General features: G+C 39.0%; 1 long non-coding RNA gene across 1 annotated transcript in view; it reads left to right on the forward strand.

The window, feature by feature from the left end:
* The window catches only part of LOC118524742 (uncharacterized), a 37,755-nt gene extending 21,539 nt beyond the window's left edge, over positions 1 to 16,216 (forward strand). The window contains exons 3-4 of the long non-coding RNA XR_013441058.1: positions 11,768 to 11,892; positions 15,239 to 16,216. This is a non-coding gene — a long non-coding RNA (uncharacterized LOC118524742). The remainder of the gene's footprint in view (positions 1 to 11,767; positions 11,893 to 15,238) is intronic.
* The last annotated feature ends 5,043 nt before the right edge of the window (positions 16,217 to 21,259 follow it).

Here is a 21,259-nt window from a genome sequence, read left to right on the forward strand (position 1 = left end):
AAATACCCAGTAGTGCAATTGCTGGATCATATGGTAGCTCTATTTTCAACTTTTTGAGGAACCTCCACACTGTTTTCCAGAGTGGCTGCACCAGCTTGCATTCCCACCAACAGTGTAGGAGGGTTCCCCTTTCATAGAGGAGATTACTTTTGAGAAGATTTGAATAAATGGGGATTAAGGAGAAAGCTACAGGAAAATTTGAGGAAATAGTACATCAAGCAGAGGAACAAAGTACAGAGTCTACAAGGCAGGAATTCACTTGTTCAAGGACTAGAAAGCAATCTGATATGCTCTAGAGCACAGTGAAAGAGAGAAAGAAGCAGGAGATGAACCTGGACAGAAAGAATGATGCCAGATCATGGAAGTCCTTGTAGACAAGAGCAAAGTGTTCCAATTTTATTGTAGGTGTGATGGGAAGCCATTGGAATAATCATGGAGGATTTGACCAGATTTTGCATTTTATTTTATTTTCATTTTTATTTTGTATCTTTGGCTGGGGAGAGGTAAATGAAGAGGATACAGAGTTTACATTTTACAATATTGACCTTGGTAATATTTGTTTTTTTTTTTTTTAAGATTTTATTTATTTATTTGACAGAAAGAGACACAGAGAGAGAGTGAGCACAAGCAGGGGGAGTGGGAGAGGGAGAAGCAGGCCTCCTGCCGAGCAGGGATCCTGATGCGGGGCTCGATCCCAGGACCCTGGGACCATGACCTGAGCCGAAGGCAGACACTTAGTGACTGAGCCACCCAGGCGCACCGACCTTGGTGCTGTTTAAAGAACTGAACATAGGGTAAGGGTAGAATCAGTTGGTTGATTGAAGTAATCCAGGTTAGAGATGATGGCGGCTTGGACTAGAATAACAATGGTGGAAGTGGTGAGAAGTGGTCTGATTTGGAGAGTATGTGTGCTGAGGTTGGCTGTAGAATAGCTGTAGAAACATCTTTGAGATGATCTGCTATGTAGAGGAGCAGAGAAATTGGTCAATAGCTGGGAAGTATACAGGGGTTTACAAAGTCTCTCTTTGTCTCTCTGTTATTCTCTGTCTCCTTTCTCTGCTTCCTCTCTTTTAAAAATAAGAGATACTAGCGTTAGTGTGGTGAGGGGAATGATCCAGTCGAAAGGGATAAATTCACGATGCAGGAAAGAGGTGATACGTGCCGGAGAAGGATGGATCTAGAACTAAGCGGAGGTTTTGGTCTTTAACAGAAGCAAAGACTTTACCCATTGAAAATGGGAGCATGTGTTGGAAATTTCCTGGTGAAGAAATAAAGTCTTGGGTGGTGGCTTTTGTTTTATCAATGGAATGATAAATTGTAAATACAGAATTAGGTATGAGAGTTAATATTTACTTAAGATGACAAAAATAATTACAAGAAATTATGAATTTTATAAAGCTGATTATGATGGTTAATTTTGTGTGTCTACTTGACTGGCTATGGGGTGCCCAGATAGCTGTTCAAACGTTATGTCTGGGTGTGTCTGTGAAAGTGTTTCTAGAAGAGATTTGCATTTGAATTGTTGAACTGAGTAAAGCAAATGACTCTCTCAACATGGGTGGGCATTATCCAATCTGTTGAGGGCCGAACAGAACAAAAAGATGGAGGAAGGGCAAATTTGCTCTCTCTGCTTGAGCTGAGACATCCATCTTCTCCTACCTTTGGATATTGGCATCCCTGGTTCTTGGGTTTGGGGTCATAGATCTGGACTCACACCATCAGCCTCCCAGTACTCAGGCCTTTGGACTCAAACTGAATTATACTACCAGCTTCCCTGGTTCTCCAGCTTGCAAATGCAGATCATGGGACTTCTTGGCTTCCATAACCGTGAGCCAACTTCTATAATAAACACCTCTTATATACACTTTCATATATCCTATTGGTTCTGTTTCTCAGGAGAATCCTGACTAATACACTGATATACACCATAATCTGAACAAAAGCCAGAAAACTTACAGATATTTTTATTAAATAACTCCACGAAATACCTCTATTATATTATTTTCCTTACATATTATGATTGCATAAACTTTGATCATCTCTTCATGTGACAATAATTTTGTAGCAATTTTTTATACAGAAAATAGGAAGACAATCCAGTCCTTCCTCTCACACTCTTTGTAGTACAGCTACAAGTTTCTGCTCTGCTATTATAGGAATTTTGATAAATTGTATTTTATATAATCCCCATCTTAAGAGGGGAAAGTGCAGGGTGTTTTCCTATGTTGCATGATGGAGAACAGGCATGATAGGAGAGAATTTCCATTTTGATTAAGTATCAGTGGGAATCAAAGGCAACACTTATGTACAATTCCATGCAACAAGCTTCCCTACATTTTAAACCATGTTTCTTCTGTACTGTCCGCAAGTTGCTGGTATGGCCCTGTGGTCAAGTAGTGAGATGTCCCCTTGTCCTTCACGCCATGTCACAAGGGGGATGGTGCAGAAGGCAGGAGGAGGAGTCCTAAAGCCAGCGATGACATGACTATACTCAGAGGTGACTGTGAACCCTGTATCACAGCAAAACCCAATCTAAATGTACTCCCCAACAAAACCTCCCCCTAGCTAGATCCCCAAAGGTCCACAGCCACTCTGACACCATCTTACCTAAAGGGAAGTACAACAGAAGTGATGGCAGACTGAAAGAGAAGCCACTCTTAATTGTCACTGTTAAATATCTAACAGCTTGTGTTGACATGTCCTTTTTTCTTGAAGTTAGTTTGTTCCCTTTTGATTTTAATGCATTATTAATCTTAAAACTTTGGCCTGTTGTATGTTAAGGTAACGAGGAGTAAAATATACCACTGCAGACTATGCTTCTTTGGCATATTATTTTAAGCTGGCTATTTTTAAGAAACAGCAAACACAGATGAAGCTCTAAAAACCAAGTGGAAGTTACCCTTTTGTAAAAAAAAAAAAAAAAATTGGCATTTGCAGGAAAAATATCCATTTGTAATGGTATCTCCCTCTCTATACAGTAGTCCCTCTCCTTACCCACAAGGGATATGTTCTAGTACCCCTAGCCGATGTCTGAAACCATGGATAGTACTGAACCCTATATAAAAACCATGTTTTTTCCTATACATATATACCTACGATAAAGTTTAATTTCTAAATTAGGCACAGTAAGAGATTAATAATAATAAGTAATAATAAAATAGAACAATTATATCAGTATACTGTAACAAAAGTTATGTGAATGTGGTCTCTCTCTCTTTCTCTCTGAAAATATACTGCACACAGCCTTCTTGTGATGATCAGGGTGATAAAATGCCTACTCGCTGAGAGGATAAAGCACCTACGTGATGAGATGAAGCAAGCTGAATAACATAGGCATGTGATACGGTGTTAAGCTGCTAGTGACCTTCAGACTTTACATCAGAAAAAGGATCATCTGCTTCCAGACCGTGACTGACCAGAGATAACTGGAACCATAGACAAGGGACCACTGTATCAGGAAGAAGAGGATGATTCTAAATATCTAGAAACTCCTCTCAGTGGAGAAGGCAATGACTTAAATCTACACAACAACCTTACCCTTATTTACTGTGCTTTTCCTGGTCACTTCCCATAACTGCCTCCCCCTCAACTTTGTCTTTAGCTGGAGATGATATTTAAGGTGGTGGTTTGGGTCATTTCAAAGACTGACTCAGTCCTCCTAGCTATCGTCCATGTATATAGGAGGTTTACATGTTATTAGATGTTTGTTTGTTGTTCTCCTGCTAATCTTTTTATTACAGTAGTGTTTCAGCCAAGAACCTAGAAGGGTAGAGGAAAATAATTTCTCATCCCCAACAAAAGCATGTAGAATGGTTGGAAAGTCTCTCTGAGAACTTACTCACCACAAAAAAAAATCTGACCATGAATACCTTGCTAGAACCCTTTCTAGGCCATGCAAAGGGGCTGTGCTGGAGCGGTTTTCCTGAGCTTCTTGGTAAATCTGCCTCTGACTTAGACCAAGATATCAGAAGTACTGAAGAACTTTTAAAAGATTGCTTTCCTGGGGCGCCGGGGTGGCTCCATCAGTTAAGCATCCAACTCCTGATTTTGGTTCAGGTCATGATCTCAGGGTCCTGAGAACAAGCCCCACATCAGGCTCTGCACTCAGCGGGGAGTCTGCTTGAGAGTCTGTCCTGCCCTCTGCCCTTCCCCTGCCAACTCCCACTCTCTCTTAAAAAATTTTTTTTAAAAAGATTGCTTTCCTTACTGAAAATCCAGTTCTCCACAGCTTCTTCTGCTGCCCTGTTCTTCCTTCCTTATGTTTCCCTTTAGGCCCTAGTACCACCTGCACTCATAGCGTGGTGGGGAGTGGAAGGAGGAGGGAAGGGCAAGATTGGCTAGGAAAGCATAAATCCAAATCTTTGAGCCTCATATTTGGTCAATGGTTTCTTTGAGGCTTGGTTTCTGGTTCATTATGGGCTTGGAGTTCACTCTGCCGGGTACAAGTGAGGACACAAATGAGAAGGGAAATACATGGGAAAAGAAAACCATACTAATAATTCACAATGCAATCCAGCCACAACCGAATAAATGAATTAAAATAGCTCATGGGTATTAGATTTCTCACAAGATGAACAGCCTCATATAGCTGTTATTGCTGTTGATATCAGGCTTATAACTAAATCTCTCTGCAGTGCCTGCCTTCCTGGAAGGCCCCCGACATTCACTCTGTCTCGCTTTATGAAGGCCATCCAAAACCTGCCTCCTCGGAAATCATTTGCAATCACCAGATCTACTTGAAACTCCCCCTGTTGGAATAGCCCCTTAAACTCTTTCAGGAGGCTGGTTAAAATGTAACTGTTTTATCTGGAACAGATGCATTAACCTAGTTTAGTTTCTAAAGTTAATTTAATAGTCTAGGTAGGGTACTAATGAAATGGGAGTGAAAACAGGAAGGTTTTGGTGCTGAAGCACCATCAAGAACGCCAAGAGCAAAGGGATGGTAGGAGGGTGTCAAGAATAGCAGAAAGCAAAACGTATTTCACAACTGAACCTAAGTTTAAATGTGAGCCTTCCTCTTATAAGTGTGTCCTATTAGCTGCTTGGGAAGTGAACTTATTCATTAAATTAGTAATTTGAGGGGAAATTTTTCAGTCTGAAAATGTAAATAACTCCGTTAAGATGAAGTATCATTTAAATAAGGTATTTCTTCTTCTTCCTTTTTAAAAATATTTTATTTATATTTTTGTTTTAGAGAGAGAGAAAGCATGAGCAGGAGGAAGAGTGCAGGGGAGGGAATCCCAAGCAGACTCCGAGCTGGGTGTGGAGCCCCATGCAGGACTCTATCCCAAGAATCCCATGACCCTGAGATCATGACCTGAGGGGAAATCAAGAATTGAATGCTTAACCAACTGAGCCACCCAGGTGCCCCAAGGTAATTCTTCTTTTAATTTGAGGGGGAAAATGGACAATCTTAAAACCTCCCACTACCAAACTAACATCTGTAGAAACACTGCATAGGAGAAACTGGAGTATATGCCCAAATGTAAGTCAAAGATTCCCTCAGAAAATGGATAAGTATGGGTGCCCGGGTGGCTCAGTTGGTTAAGTGTCTGCCTTCAGCTCGGGTCATGATCTCGGGGTCCTGGGATCTGGCTCCCTGCTCAGTGGGGAGTCTGCTTCTCCCTCTCTTCTCCCTCTGCCTCTGTCCCCCGATCATGCTTGCTCTCTCTCTCATGCTCTCTGTCAAATAAATTTTTTAAAATCTTAAAAAAAAAAAGAAAATGGATAATTATATTCTGTCCTTACAAAGTTCCTCATAAATGGGATCCTTTTGCAATTATGTTATTTAGAACTAAAGGATATTTTGAGGAAGTCTTATAATTTGAAGACTGGCTTAATCAATGTTAATTTGCAGTGCTAACAGAATAGGTGGGAAGCCAAGGAATTTTTTCAGTTTAATTGAGATATAATTTACATACCATAAAATTCACCTATTTTAATTGTGTATTTTCATATGATTCAGTAAAATTATTTAGTCCCACAACCCAGCATTACAATCATGTCTTAGACCAATTCTATAATTCCCCAGATGTGATTAACCTCTGCTCCTACCCCAGCAACAGGCCACCACTGATTTACTTTCTGTCACTAAGTTTTGCTTTTGTAGATCTGCATATGGAATCTTCAAGCGTACTTTCTTCCCTTGTTCCTTTTGTTCATGGGAGGTTTTTGAGATTCATCCATACTGTTGCATGTAGTAGTATTTTGTTCATTTAGTTTTTGTACTTAATTTTTATTGTGGTAAAATATACATGACATAAAATTTACCATTTAAAAAAATTTACCATTTTAACCATTTTTATTGTGGTTGTGACATTGTAATTTATAAGGAATATATATTTGTATATATGTGATATTCTTTGTTCTGTTTCTGTCACAGAGCTCCTCGCAACACAGTTGAAATTTCCTAGTGAGGAAAGTGATAAAGGTGTCTTTTGTTATGTTAATCAGGTGACTTTTGGAAAGCACCTAGGTCACCTAAGGATGGGGGTTGGTAGCCCAAGGGCTCCAACCTTGTGGACCTCCTACCTCCAGGGAGGGGAGAGGAACTGGAAGGTGATATGATAGCCAGGACTATGATTTGATCAATCATGAAGCCTGCATAAAAATCCAAAAGGATGGGTTTGGAGAGCTGTTGGGTTGACGAACACATAGAGGTTCAGGGAGAGTGGCATGTTAGGGAGCTCTGCCTTTTCCCTCATGCCTTGCCCTATATATATGTCTCTTCATCTGGCTGTTGATTCATATCCTTCAATATCCTTTGTAATAAACTGGTAACCTATTGAGTAAACTGGTTTCCTGAATCCTATGAGCTGCTCTATCAAATTAATTGAACACAAGGGGGAGATTCTGGGAACCTCTGAATTAATGGCCAGTGGATCAGAAGCACAGGTAACAACCTGGACTTGCGGTTGGCATCAGAAGTGAAGGGCAGTCTTGTGGGACTGGTCCTTACCCTGAGGAATCTGATGCTATCTCTGGGTAGATAATGTCAGAATTGAATTGAATTGTAGGACACCAACTGAGTTGTTGCCTGGTATGGGGAAAACACCACACACATACTCACACCTTGTTAGGACTGGGTGCAAAATAATTAGTGGTAAAATATACATAACATAAAATTTACTATTTTAGCCATTTTTTAAGTGGCATAAGTTCATTCACAATATTGTACAGTCATCACAATTATCCATTTCCAGAACTTTTTCATCTTCCTAAATGGAAATTCTGTACCCATTAGATACTAACTCCCCATTCCTTCCTCCCCTCAGACTCTAGCAACCACCACTCTACTTTCTGTCTCTATGAATTTGCCTATTCTAGATTCCTTTTTTAGGTGGAATCATATACCATTTGTCCTTTTGTGTCTAGCTATTTCACTTAGTACAATATTTTCAAGATTAACCCACATTGTAACATGAATCAGAACTTCATTCCTTTTTAAGGCTGAATAATATTCTATTGTATGGATAGACCACATTTTATTTATCCATTCACCTGCTGATGGACACTTGGGTTGTTTCCACCTTTTGGCTATTGTGAACAATGCTTCTATGAACATGGGTGTACAACTATTTGTTTGAGTCTCTGTTCACAGTTATTTGAGGCATATTCCTAGCACTGGAATCGCTGGATCATATGGTAATTCTATTCAACTTTTTGAGGGACTGCCATTCAGTTGTTTTGTTTCTTTGTTGGAACTATTCTGATGGGTGTGTAGAAGAATCTTATTATGTTTCTAATTTGCACTCTCCAATATCCAGTGTTGTTGAACAGCTTTCCATGTATTTGTTTTGGCCTCTTGCATATCTTCTACTGTGAAGTATCTGTCCAACTCTTTTGCCCATTTTTGGGGTCTATTTTATTTTACTTTGTTAAACCCCTTTATTAAGGTATGAGGTATATATATATATATATATATATATATATATATATATATATACACACACACACACACATTGTCTTGTCTTATTGAATTGCAAGTGTTCTTTTTATATTCCTTTTTCAAATATATGTTTTACAAATATTTTTTCCCAATCCATTGCTTGTATTCTTTTTCAATGAGCATGTATTTTTAAATTTTGATCCTGTCCAACGTATCACATTTTTTTTTGCAGTTAATGCTCTCTATGATCTGTGTAAGAAATCTCTACCTAACCCGAAGTCATAAAGATGTTTTTCCTTTTTTTTTTCTTTCTGGGAGTTTTATCGCATTAGCTCTTTTGTCTAGGTCCATCATCATTTTTAAATAATTTTTGTCTATCACATGAAGAAAGAACCTTCATTCTTTCCCATGCATTCAGTTATTCTAGTTTCATTTATTGAAATAAACTATTCTTTCCTGCATTGAATTAGCTGTCAATTCATTGACTATGAAGTGATTATAATTGCGTGGGTTTATTTCTAGACTTTCAGTTAAGTTTTATGGATCTACGTGTCTACGCCAATACCATACAACCTGGATTACCAAAGCTGTACAATATGTCTTAAAAGTAAGTGTTGAATGTCTTCCAACATTTTTCTTCCTTCTAAAAATTGTTTTGACTATTCCAGGTCCTTTGCATTTCATATAAACTTTCAAGTCAGCTTGTTGGGGTGCCTGGGTGGCGCAGTTGGTTGAGTACCTAACTCTTGGTTTAGGCTTGGGTCATGATCTCTGGGTCCTGGGATGGAGCCCTGTGTCAGCCTCTGTGTTCAGGTTGGAGTCTGTTTTGGATTCTTTCTCTCTCTCCCTCTGCTCCTCCCGCTTGTGCTCGCTCTTTCTCTCTCTAAAACAAATAGGTGATTCTTTAAAATAAATAAATAAATAAATAAATAAAGTCAGCTTGTTAGGGATGCCTGGGTGGCTCAGTCGGTTAGGCATCTGCTTTGGGCTCAGGTCATGATCCCAGGGTCCTGGGATTGAGCCCCTCATCCGGCTCCCTGTTCAGTGGGGAACCTGCTTCTCCCTCTCCCTCTGCTTGCTCATGATCTCTCTCGCTCACTCTCTGTCTCAAATAAATAAAATCTTAAAAAAAATAGAGTCAGCTTGTCAATTTCCACATATAAAAAATGTCTGCTAGTATTTTAATATGGATTGCATTGATTCTATAGATCAATTTGAGAATGCCGTCTTAACAATACTGAGTCTCTCAGTCCACAAACATGGTGTATACCCATTTTTTTAGGTCATCTTTAATTTCTCTTAATAATGTTTTGTGTCTTCAGTACAAAGGCTTTGAAATCTTCTCTTAAATTTTTTTCTAAGTATTTTAAATGTGATTACAGATGAAATTTTTAAAATCTAAGGTTTAGACTGTTTCTGGTATATAGATATCCTAAATTCACTTATGAGTTCTAGTAGTGTTTTAGAAATTATCTACAATATTCTAAATACATGATCATGTTTTCTGTAAATAAAGAAAGTTTTGTTTCCTCCTTTTCAATCTATATGCCTTATATTTCTTTTGATTGTTTTATTTCACTGGCTAGAACTTTCAGTACAATGTTGAATAGAAGTGGTGAGAGAAGTTTTGTTCCTGATCCTTGGTAGAAAATATTCAGTTTCTTGCCATTACATGCAAGATTAGCTCACATGTAATTTCTTTGTTGATGATTTTTATTAGATGGACAAAGTTCCCACTTATTCTTATTTTCTTGAAAAAAATTTAATCATAAATGTGTGTTGGAATTTTCCAAGTTCTTTCTCTATGTCTGTTGAGACTTTTCTTTGTTATTCTATTATTAGGATTCTATTGTATTAATTGACTTTATTAGAGATGTATTGTAGTAATTGATTTTTGGATGTTAATCCAATCTTGCATCTCTGTGATAAACCTCACTTGTTCATGATCTATTTCCTATTTGTATATTGCAGGTTTTGAATTATTCATGTTTTGTTAAGGATTTTTGCATATATGTTTTGAATTATATTGTTCTGTACTTTGTGCTTTTTACCTTGTGATATCTTTCTCTGGCTACATTATCAGGGAAGTTCTGGCCTCATAAAATGAGTTGGGAAGCTTTCTTCATTCTTTATTTCTTGGAAGAATTTTCTTTTCTTTCCTTTTTTTTTTTTTGGTAGGATTGGGTTATTCACTTGATTTAGGTCTTTTCAGATTTCCTATTTTTCCTTGAGTCAGTTTTGGTAATTTGTGCCTTTCTAGGGATTTGTCTATGTCCTCTCAGTTGTCAAAAATATTGGCATAAATTTGTTCATAATTTTCCTTAGTATCCTTTATATATTTGTAGGATCAGTAGTGATACCCTTTTTTCATTCCTGATATTGGTAATTATTATCTGTCCTTTTTCTGTTGGTAAGTCTAGCTAAAGTTTTATCAATTTTGTTCACTCTTTTCAAAGAACTGACATTTAGTTTCATTGATTTATCTGTACTGTTTTTCTATTTTATTTATAATGTCTCTCATTATTCATATTGCTATTCCTTGTATGTGATCTATCAGTTTTCTCTTGTTGCTTTCAAGATTTTCTCTATGTTTTTCTGCAGTTTGACAATGATATTTCTTCTTGTGATTCTCTTTGTTTTTAGCCAACTTGGTGTTCTTTGAGCTTCTTCATCTGTAAGTTAAAATTTTTTACAACATTTGGGAATTTGGGAGTCATTGTTTCTTCAAATTTTTTTCTATCCATTTATCTCTCTTCTTTCCTTCTAGACCCCATTTATACACATCTTTAAAAACTTGGTATTGCCCCACATATGTCTGAGACTATTCATTTTTTTCCATTTCTCTTCTTTTTGTTTGTTGTTGCTTTGCCTCAATGATCTATTGATACATATTCAAATTCTTTGATTCTTTCTTCTGACACCTCAAATCTGAAGTTGAATCCATCTAGTGAGTTTTTAATTTCAGTTATTGTACTTGTTCAGCTTCTTATGTGGTCCTTTTCATAGCTCCCATTTTTGTATTGAGAGTTCCTATTTTTTACCCATAGTTAGCATTTTTCCTTTAATTCTTTGAAAATATTTATTTTGAAGTCTTTTTATAGCAAATTCCAACATCTGGGCCTACTTGAAGTCAGTTTCCATTGACTTAAAAAAAAATCCTATATATTCGTTTTGTTTCTTTGAATGTCCAGTACTTTTTAAAATTTTTATTTTAAGTAATCTCTGCATGCAATGTGGGAGTCGAACTTCCAAACCCAAGATCAAGAGTTGCATGCTCTACCAACTGAGCCAGCCAGGTGCCCCTGAATGTCCAGTATTTTTTTCACTGAAAGCTGGACATTGTAGATAATATGCAAAAGCAACTCTATATTCTATTTTATTTTTTCAAAGGGTTGTTTTCTGTTTGTTTTAATAGCTTACCTATATTCAATCTGGGAATCATCTATACCATGATATATAATCTGTGGTGTCTTTGCTCAGATTTATTTGTTCATTTTAGCCTTGTTCCATAAGATTTCCTTGTGCCTGCATAGTTTAGTGGTCAGATAATTATTTGGTAGAGCTTACACTCAGCCACTCTGAACCCATAAAGCTGCTGTCCTTCACTCAGGCTGTGTGTAGTTTTGGGAATGCTTTCAAAGGCACAGCAAATCCTCATATCTCCTTTGATCCCACTTTTTGTTGCACTCTCTGAGATCTCCCCTATGTGTATGTAGTTTAGCCATCATCTAGAGATCTGTGGAGAGTTTTAAGCCAGCCTTTCTATGACTCTCACTTCCAATATCTCGTTTTAAATTTCTAGTTGGTAACCATATGACTTTGACTGAAATAGTAGACTCTGACTGATAAACTACAAGTTTTGTTTCTCCATCCCAAAAGGAATCTGCCACCTTCAGCTAGAAACAACCAGATTTTCACCACCTATGATAAACAAATCCACCATTACTGGATAATGGTCTTTAATACTTGAGCTGGAGGAAGGGAAAAGATGGCAGCAGCTTCAGGTAAGAAGCCCACAGTCTTGTTGATCTTACCTGATGCCTGATAGCAATTTTTCATGAGAAGACTCTCCTCAATTTGTTGTCTGCCTTTGGTCATTCTCTAGTGCCTTGTGATGGTTGTTTTCAACAGTTTTGTCCAATTTTCTACTAGTTTTGTGCAGAGGGGCAGGGAAGTGATTTTATACAGTCTTTGTCATTATACTTAGGATTTTACAAATATAACTATGTGCTTGCAAAACACACAAACTTAAACAGCAATACTCAAAATGGTTAGGTTGTGGAGATCTAACAAATACAGAACCTACTGGATGAACAACAGCAACAGAAATCTATCCTAATGTTGTACGAGTAGCACCATTGGTCGTCTATAGAGAAGCCCTTGTCTCCTCTTCTTCCTTTCTAATAGAATTAGCATGTGCTTACATATTGTGAGATATATGCTTCATATGCCCCTTCCCAGTCTCAAGAGATAATATTGATTAATCTTAGTCAATTATAATAATTCATATCCCTTGAGAGTTATCACTATATGCATAAGCTTATGACATAACCCCTGCCAATGAGATAAAAGGCAAATCCTGCCAAGTGGCTTTTGGAAAGGTTTTCTTTCTCATATAAAGAGACATAAGACAGGAATTCACTCACTGTCCTGTTTCTGATAGTTGTTCAATAAAGATAAAATGCTTAGAGCTGCCCCAAATGAACAAAAGCCAAGGACAAAAGCCTTGGTGATATGATAGGTTACCAACTATCCCAGTTGGCCCAAGACGGTCTCAGTTTTAGCACTTAAAGTCCTGTGTCCCGGGAAACCCTCATGATTGCCTTGGTGGGCCAGCAGCAGTGGCCTCAGTGTGCCACTGAGGGAACATTTCAAAATAAACTCTGTGAAATCAGAGACCTTATCCATCTTGTAAGAAGCTATATTCCTTGTCATCTAGCACAGTAGTGAGCACATGGCAGGTGATCAATAGATACTTGTTCAATGAATATTGCTCATTACTTTTACTAAAATTTCTCAAGCAAATAGGGAAGTGTCCTGGTACCATTAGAGTGAATTAAACAGGGAAGTAACCCCCTTTAAGGTACTGATTTCTATATCAACCTTAGACAGATCTAGTATACCACAAATCAGAGCAAGCTAGTGGACTTGGTATCTTACTGGGGAGGGATAAATCAAGAGAGGGACAAAGGGAAAGCATGGTCGGAGTTTTGGGGTTTGGGGGTGAGGAAGAGGTATACAGCCAATGACTAACTCTGAATATTGATAATAAGGAATACATTTAAGTAAGTGTTAAAATTTGGGGATAACTGCAAATTATAGAATGGATACTTTTAAATAACGATGAAATATTGTGGCATGATCAGGAAGAAGCAGACCTTGGCTTTAAATGAATGATGTGGATGTTGAGTTGAGAGCTAGTGGGCCAGCCATGGGCAAGTGAGCCCACAGTAAAGATTGGGAGTGGACAGTCAGTCTAGTTGGCTGGCTGGAGACCCTGGCAAAGACTTGGGGGTATGCAGCCAGCAGGAGCCAAAGTGAAGCTGAGTCAGCGTGGGGAGTGGTGCTAGGAGCAGAGCCTGAGCCAAAAGGATAGACCATGATTTCAACAACTGCAGACCTCAGCTTCAGAGACCAGCCGGGTGCCCAGTAATCAAGTGGACAGGACATGACCCCAGAGACTAAAGGACTCCTTACTCAAGGCCCCTTGGTCTCCCTTCTCTCCTTATTCATTGTCATGATCGTAGGGAGAGAAGCAGGGGAGGGGAGATCTATCTGAGAGACAGAACTATCTGATTTAATAGAGAGCCAACATAAAATATTGGATTGGACTAAGCTTTAAATCATATTAGGCATTAAAAAAATAAATCATATTAGACATTTTATTAATGTTTTTTTACTGCTAGCCAGTGTTTGGGAGCTTATGAGGAAGACTGTATTCATTACAGACCAAATAAAGAAATCTTATTTTTTCATTATGTGAGTTATTATTGAGTTAAGTTTTGTGACCCTCTTGCCCCCACGTACATAGTACATGTGCACTGTGAGGGAAAAAGAAGGAGACTAGCTTTCCAGGAAAGTTGAGCTGGAGAGGAGAAGCCTTGGGGAAACAGTGAAATCAGAAACGACTTCCTGGATTGCTCCGAATGCAAGTCTCTGAGGACACAGCTGTGGAGTTTTTGATCGCAGAAAACACTGGAGCAAACTTGGATCTGCTTCAGTGATTTAACCGTGGGCTTTCGGTCTATGTTGTTCAACTTCTCTCTACTCCTAACCTCATCTCTTTATTACTATTTACCATGAAAGATCGTTTATATGGGCAGTTTCAACCTGTGTGACCCACTGGTGGGGTAGGGAGTAATGTCTATGTAGTCAAGTTTCCCTCTTCACCCTTGGCTTTCGCCTGGGGTCTCATTTCACTGTTCTGACTGGAAATCACCTGGTAAATGCATTCGTACTAAGGTGATTGATAATAATGGTGTTTTCATCTCAAAGGTATTTCAGTGAAAACTCAAAAAAAAAAAAACCCATCAAAATGTAGAGTAATGAATATGTAGGGTGACTGTTTACATGGTGTTTTTTTTTTTAAGTGTCCCAGATACGTAAATATCCTAGGAAATATGCTTTAAAAATGCAGATTTCCGAGTCAGTTCTGCCACCCCCCACCCTGAGAGTCTGATCCACTAAGGTCAGGAGTGGCCCTCAGCAAATTCACAGAGACAGTAAGTAGAACAGAGGTTACAGGGCAGGGTGGGGGGGGATGAGAGGAGTGGGGATGGGGAGTTTTTTAATGGGTGTAGAGTTTTTGTTTGGAATGATGAAAAGGTTCTGGAACTGAATAGTGGTGATGGTTTCACAACAGTGTAAATGTACTTAATGTCACTGGATTCAACACTTAAGAAAATTTAAAATGATAATTGTATGTCCTGTGTATCCTACCACAGTAAAAGAGAGAAAGAAAAAATGTGGGTTAAGGAAAAAAGAAAAAAGAAAAAAGAAGCTTTGCTTTCTTTTAAGAACTGGAGGATAACAAGTAATAAAAGAACGTTATACAAATAAATAAATAAGGAAATCCTAAAATTACAATTAAAAAAAAAGAGGGGACCTTGGGAATTTGCCACTTCAACAAGTATCCCGGGTGATTCTAATGCAGGTGGTCCATAGACCACACTGAGAAACATTACAGATTAGATCTCATGATAGGAGCAAATGGGAAGCTCTTTATGGTCTAGGAGTCTGGTTTGCCACCATTTTATTATTTATTTCTCAGGCCATCAGTGACCTCACTGGGACCCCAGTCCTTTCGAATTCCTTCTCCCTGGCGTCTCATAAATTCCTTTCTTCCACCAGATTCCCACCTGGCTTTATGACTCCAAGGCAGCTGTAGCTGGCATTGCCAGATGCTCCGAAGGTATCAGGAGCCTGGTTCTACCTTGATTATTGCCTACACGATAGCTATGAATGGATGTTCCTGCTCCACTTCCAAGAGAAGCTTTCTCCTAACTGGGGGTGTGGTTCTATAAACGCTGGAAGCACTGATGTTCTATGTCTTTCCATTCCACAGAGAACCCGAGACTGCCAGGTTTATTTACCTGCTTTTTGGTGGGGTTACCATACCACAGTCTCTCCAGGACTCTGGCTTGGTCCAAAAGGGAATAGAACTGTCAGTGATATGACATCAAAACATGCTCAACAGGCCCTCCTTGGCAACCCTAAATGTTTTCCCCATACTCGTTATTCAGGGTGAGCCCTTTCACACCTGACATATTGTGCAGGAGATAAAAGGATATTCCTGGTTTCCCTGGGGCTCAGGGGTCTTAGAAGTCTTGGCCCACTGAGTGGTCAGACTTAAAACATGGATTCCTTTTCCCTTCATACATCATGGGCCTTAGGTCTTCAGGCCAACATCTTTCTGGAAGTCCTACCCCTACAGCCCTTTACATGTGCCTAGGCACATGTAAATATATTGTATGTGTGCTGTCAAATAGAAGTTTAGAAAATTATTAATAGGAATAGCAGACATTTTCCAAAGGTTTTTAACACATTTTAATCTTGTGGTTTCAAAATTGAAACCTAATCAAAAAGCCCTCCAGATTTGCTCCTCGAAATCTGTATTAAACACCCTGTTTTTCAGGGTGCCTGGGTGGCTCAAATGGTTAAGTGTCTGCCTTTGGCTCAGGTCACTATTTCCAGGTCCTAGGATCAAGCCCCAAGGCAGGCTCCCTGCTCAGTGGGGAGCCTGCTTCCCCCTCTCTCCCTGCCTCTCCCCTGCTTGTGCTCTCTCTCTCTCTAAAATGAATAAATAAAATCTTTTTAAAAAATAAATAAAAAAATAAACACCCTGTTTTCCAATGCAAATTGCTTATAAAATTGAATTCTCTTTGGATGCAAACTAACTCTTACAAAGCTGTATTTTGATGAATGATGTTTTGAATTATTTAAAAGCTGACAAATTTAATTCTCACTGAAATATACAGGGGTTTGAAAATTAAATGTGTTCTCTAAGTAACTGAGTAGTGCATTGATTGGTACAAAATATTTTCAAATTTTCCCTTGTCTCTTTCCATTTTTCCTAAGCACAAATCCAATTAAAGGATTTATAAGTTGTATTTTGATAAATTATTACCAAATCTGATTTTCTCAATGTTCCAATTTCTCATACAATTGTTTTCAAGGTATTAAGGAGAGAGACAGGCAGACAGATAGACACCCTAGTTTACTGACTAGCTGTCCTCTTTTTTCTTTTAGTTAAGCTAACTCCTATTTTTACATCACTAGAGTATGATACAAAGATAATGAGGAAATCGCACTTCTTTACGAAAACACATACACTCCTATTTAACAATGTTCTATGAATTCAAAGTTCTTTGAACCAACTTGGCTTCCATTTCTTATATTCTTAGGATTATATACATGTTAATATCATAATTTACATGACTAAGCTATACATTTGCTTTCTCTCAAATATTCAGGAGATTATTTTACATAAGAACTTGAGAATTGTGACTACTTCTAATCCATGAAACACTCATTTCTACCAATGCTCACTCGACAGATGTTCATGGAATCCCTCTTATGCCATTGCCAGGGATATAAAGACAAATAATCCTAGCTCCTCATAGGTTACTCAAAGGCTTTGTATACTGGTCTGTTTTTGATTGGAAATCTTGCAGTGTTTTTAATTTAAGAATAACAAAAGACCAATTACATTATTAACCTTAGTATTTCATTATCCTTCCTACAAAAATTTTTTTAAATTTAATTTCTGTTTATGGTATTCTTTCCTCTCCCCAGTCAAACCACACATTCTTCAGATCACTATATTTTCAACATGATGTGGTAAGAGGAAGTACATCCCAATCAAAGTAAAAATGATTCACTTATCAACTACTTGCTTACTGTAATAGGTCAGGCACTGATTGTTCTAGGCATTGTAGATATGGAAGTGAAGAAAATGGGTAAAATTCCTGCCTGTCTCTCTCCCTTCAGGAGCTTACATTCTATGCACAAAGGACACCACTAGTTGCTTGTCTAGTAATTTCATTCTGTCTTATTCTTAATTATCAGAGCCTTGCTTTAGTTCAGAGAAATAATGTACCCTGTTAAAAATATCTGTTTAGTCTTCTGTGAAGCCAAGGACGGCAAAGTGACCCATTCTGGCCATTAAGAAATATTTGTAAGTTGCAAAGTAGGACTTCTTTGAAAGTCTTAAAAGGCATGCTCCTTTGTCTTGTGCTCTTCACTCACCACCCTTCTTCCCTAGAACATGAAAATGATGTCTAGAAGTGGAGCAACCATCTTCTTATATGGAAATGAAATCCACGGTCCAGTAGCAATGTAGCAGAAAGCTAGAAGGGACCTAGTTCCTTGATGCCAGCGTGGAGACAATGCACCGTTTATTTAGAGATATGCCACCAACTACGTAGGTTAGCTATGATGGTAGGGTTTCTGTCATACGAAGCCTGAGGCAATTCTCACTCATTGTTAAAGGTTGGGTTTCTTGGCAGCAGACTCTGAAACAGTTATTTTCATACAGGAGGTTATTAGGAAGTGCCTTTGGGATCAACACCTATGGATTAGACAGAGGGCAAAGTTGGGCTATGGGTATCTTTGAGACTGGGATGGCCCTTCAGACTTGATACAAGTTGGATAAAGTCACAGCATATAGGTTGCCCTGGAAAGGGAGTATGCTTCAGGTGAGACAACTCTTTTCAAGTGAGTCACTTCCTCAAGAGGGCTGACAACAGGAAACTATCTGTTCGCAGCACTTCCAGCAACTGGGGGAATAAGTCCTCTACCCTTAAAGGAAAGTCTGGGTAATATATCACAGCATTCACAGCTGTCCAGCTTATATGGCCCTTGAATACATTTTTTAATATAAGTTCCATGAGCAACCCCTTTGGATTCCATTAGGTCTCTTTTCTTGGGAGAAACTTGAGTGCAAAAAGTTAATGATGTGAACTACAGCCCCCAAAATATTTAATAGAAAGGGATTATTTCTGTTACTTGTAAGTTACTGTTACCATTGACTGTAGCAGTAGCTAGACCAGACTTAGTAAATGGGAGGCCATGCTGTTGGGCTCATGCAGATCCCCTGTCCCTGTGACCATTACAGTCCTACTCATGCTCCCATTGTGCTTGAAGTGGAATGGCTGGTGACAGAGGCAAGCGAAATAGGGCTGTGATGTAGTAGCAAAGGAGACTCAATGGAGCTGACCCCACAGGGAGCTCTGAAACTGAGATGGCTCTTTAGAGTGGAGGCTAAAGGACCAGAAAGGCACTTCCTGAAGGGCTGTTTTCTGGAAGTGATTTCTATAACTGGGACAATAAGCCTTCATTTCTAAAGAGGGTTCTTGGAGACATAGCGCAGTATACATTACACTAATACAAAGATAAGGACATAAACACGTAATGAATAAATAAGACAATATAGGATAAATGCTATGAGGAAATGAATGGCATGACAGGACAGAGAATGACTACAATGGGAAGAGGAGTGAGAATTTAGAAAGAGCATTCAGAGAGGGGCGCCTGGGTGGCTCAGTCGGTTAAGTGTCCAACTCTTGATTTTGGCTCAGGTCATGATCTCAGGGTCATGATATTGAGCCCCATGTCACCCATGTCAGGCTCCGGTGCTGAGTGTGGAGCCTGCTTGGGATTCTCTCCCTCTCCCTCAGCACCCCTGCCCCCAAACCTCCAGTCATGTTTGTACTCTCTCTCTCTAAAAAAAAAAAAGAGTATTCAGGGAAGTCCCTTCTGAGGACATGGCAATTGTACTGAGAACTAAAGAATGAGAATGATTCAGCCATGAGGACAGGTGGGTAAAGAATTTTCTAGATGAAAAAAAAAATGCAAATAGGAAACCCTAAGGTGGGTTTCACAGAAGATCACAGAAGATCAGTGAATTTACATTGAAGAGAATATGGGGAAATGATATAAAATAGAGGTAAAAGCAGAGGCCAGATTATTTATGACCTTTTAAGTCATGGTGAGGACTTTGCCTTTTATTCTAAATGCAATACAAAGTCTTTAAAAGGTTATAAGTAAGAGAGTAACACCTTCTGGGTACAGTTTTATAGGATTTCACTGGAGGAAGTTGGGGCAGATAGCTGTAGAAGCAGCTTCTGTTTTTTAATCTCCCCCAAATTTTACCCATAGGAGCACACAGAAATTAGAATAGCAAAAACAAAAATCCATAGATAACATCAACACCAAAATTGAGTAAAAAGGTAACCTCATCAACCCCAAAATATAAGTGAGCTCTATCCTGACAGCTTTAAAACCTGCAGGAAATCAGTATTTATGAAGGAGAAAGCAGAAGAAAGCAATGGGCAACAAACAGACATAAGAACTCCAGAATAACCACAGGTACTTATTTGAATGCTCTCCAAGACAGTTTGAGAACAGCAGCTAAAACTAGGACGGGTGGTTTCACATTATCATAGCAAGTCAATGATGGAGTCTTAAGTTGCTGGAGTAGTCTGGACCTCTAAACTCTCAAAACTAACTAGCAAAAACTTCCTTCCAGGACCACAACCCTCACTGAGGTGAAATTCTTGACAATCAAATCACAACTATAAAGGAGATGGTTAGCAGAGTCAAAGGAAAAAGGAAAGTCTGTATAAACATAGGAAAAGGGAACAGAGCTAAGTAACCTTGGAAAGCAAGCCATTACATTTTCTTTCTTTCTTTTTTTTTTTTAAAGGTTTTCTTTTTTTTTTAAAGATTTTATTTATTTGACAGAGAGACACAGTGAGAGCAGGATCACAAGCAGGGGGAGAGGGAGAGGGAGAAACAGGCTTCCCACGGAGCAGGGAGCCGGATGCGGGGCTCGATCCCAGGACCCTGGGATCATGACCTGAGCCGAAGGCAGACGCTTAACGACTGAGCCACCCAGGCGCCCCGCAAGCCATTACATTTTCAAGCAGCTCACAAATACAACAGGAAGTTGGGCACCTGTGGGGGCTCAGTCGGTTAAGCGACAGACTCTTGGTTTTGGCTCAGGTCATGATCTCAGGGTTCTGAGATTGAGCCCCATGTCATTGGGCTTTGCACTGGATGTGGAGCCTGCTTAAGATTCTCTCTCTCCCTCTCCCTCTATCCCCACCCAACTTGCACCCATGCGCACTCTCTCTCTAAAAACAACAGGAACAACAACAGGAAGCGGAGTTCTAGACCCATGAAACTGGAAACGTTAATCTAAAGTTCAAGAATACTAATTTCAGGAGGGGCGCCTGGGTGGCTCAGTCGTTAAGCATCTGCCTTCGGCTCAGGTCATGGTCCCACGGTCCTGGGATCGAGCCCCGCATCGGGCTCCCTGCTCTGCGGGAAGCCTACTTCTCCCTCTCCCACTCCCCCTGCTTGTGTTCCCTCTCTCACTGTGTCTCTCTCTGTCAAATAAATAAATAAAATCTTTAAAAAAAAAAAAAAGAATATTAATTTCACATAAAAATGAGAAATATTAGGGGATTAAGGTCAAATCACATACAGAGTTATTCTAAGAATAAAAAAAAAAAAGGAAATGCATGATAACATCCCTAAAAACAATAAAAGCAAGCCAAAGAGACATGTTCTTGAAGAGATGAAAAACATAAACTAGTATTTCAAAACAATATAAAACACATTAAGAAAATGATACGGTATCTAAAAGAATAAAATAGGTCAGGAGAAAAGTTAGATATGAGATAGAGCTCAGGGAAAAATGATAAAGAAAAGAAAAGAATTTATTTCTGGGGGCACCTGGGTGGCTCAGTTGGCTAAGCATCTGCCTTTGGCTCAGGTCATGATCCCAGGGTCCTGGGATCGAACCCCACATCAGGCTCCCTGCTCAGCAGGGAGTCTGCCTCTCCTTCTCCCTCTGCCTCTGCCCCT

The sequence above is a fragment of the Halichoerus grypus genome, chromosome 9, assembly GCF_964656455.1.
Source record: "Halichoerus grypus chromosome 9, mHalGry1.hap1.1, whole genome shotgun sequence".
Classification (NCBI taxonomy): Eukaryota; Metazoa; Chordata; class Mammalia; order Carnivora; family Phocidae; genus Halichoerus; species Halichoerus grypus.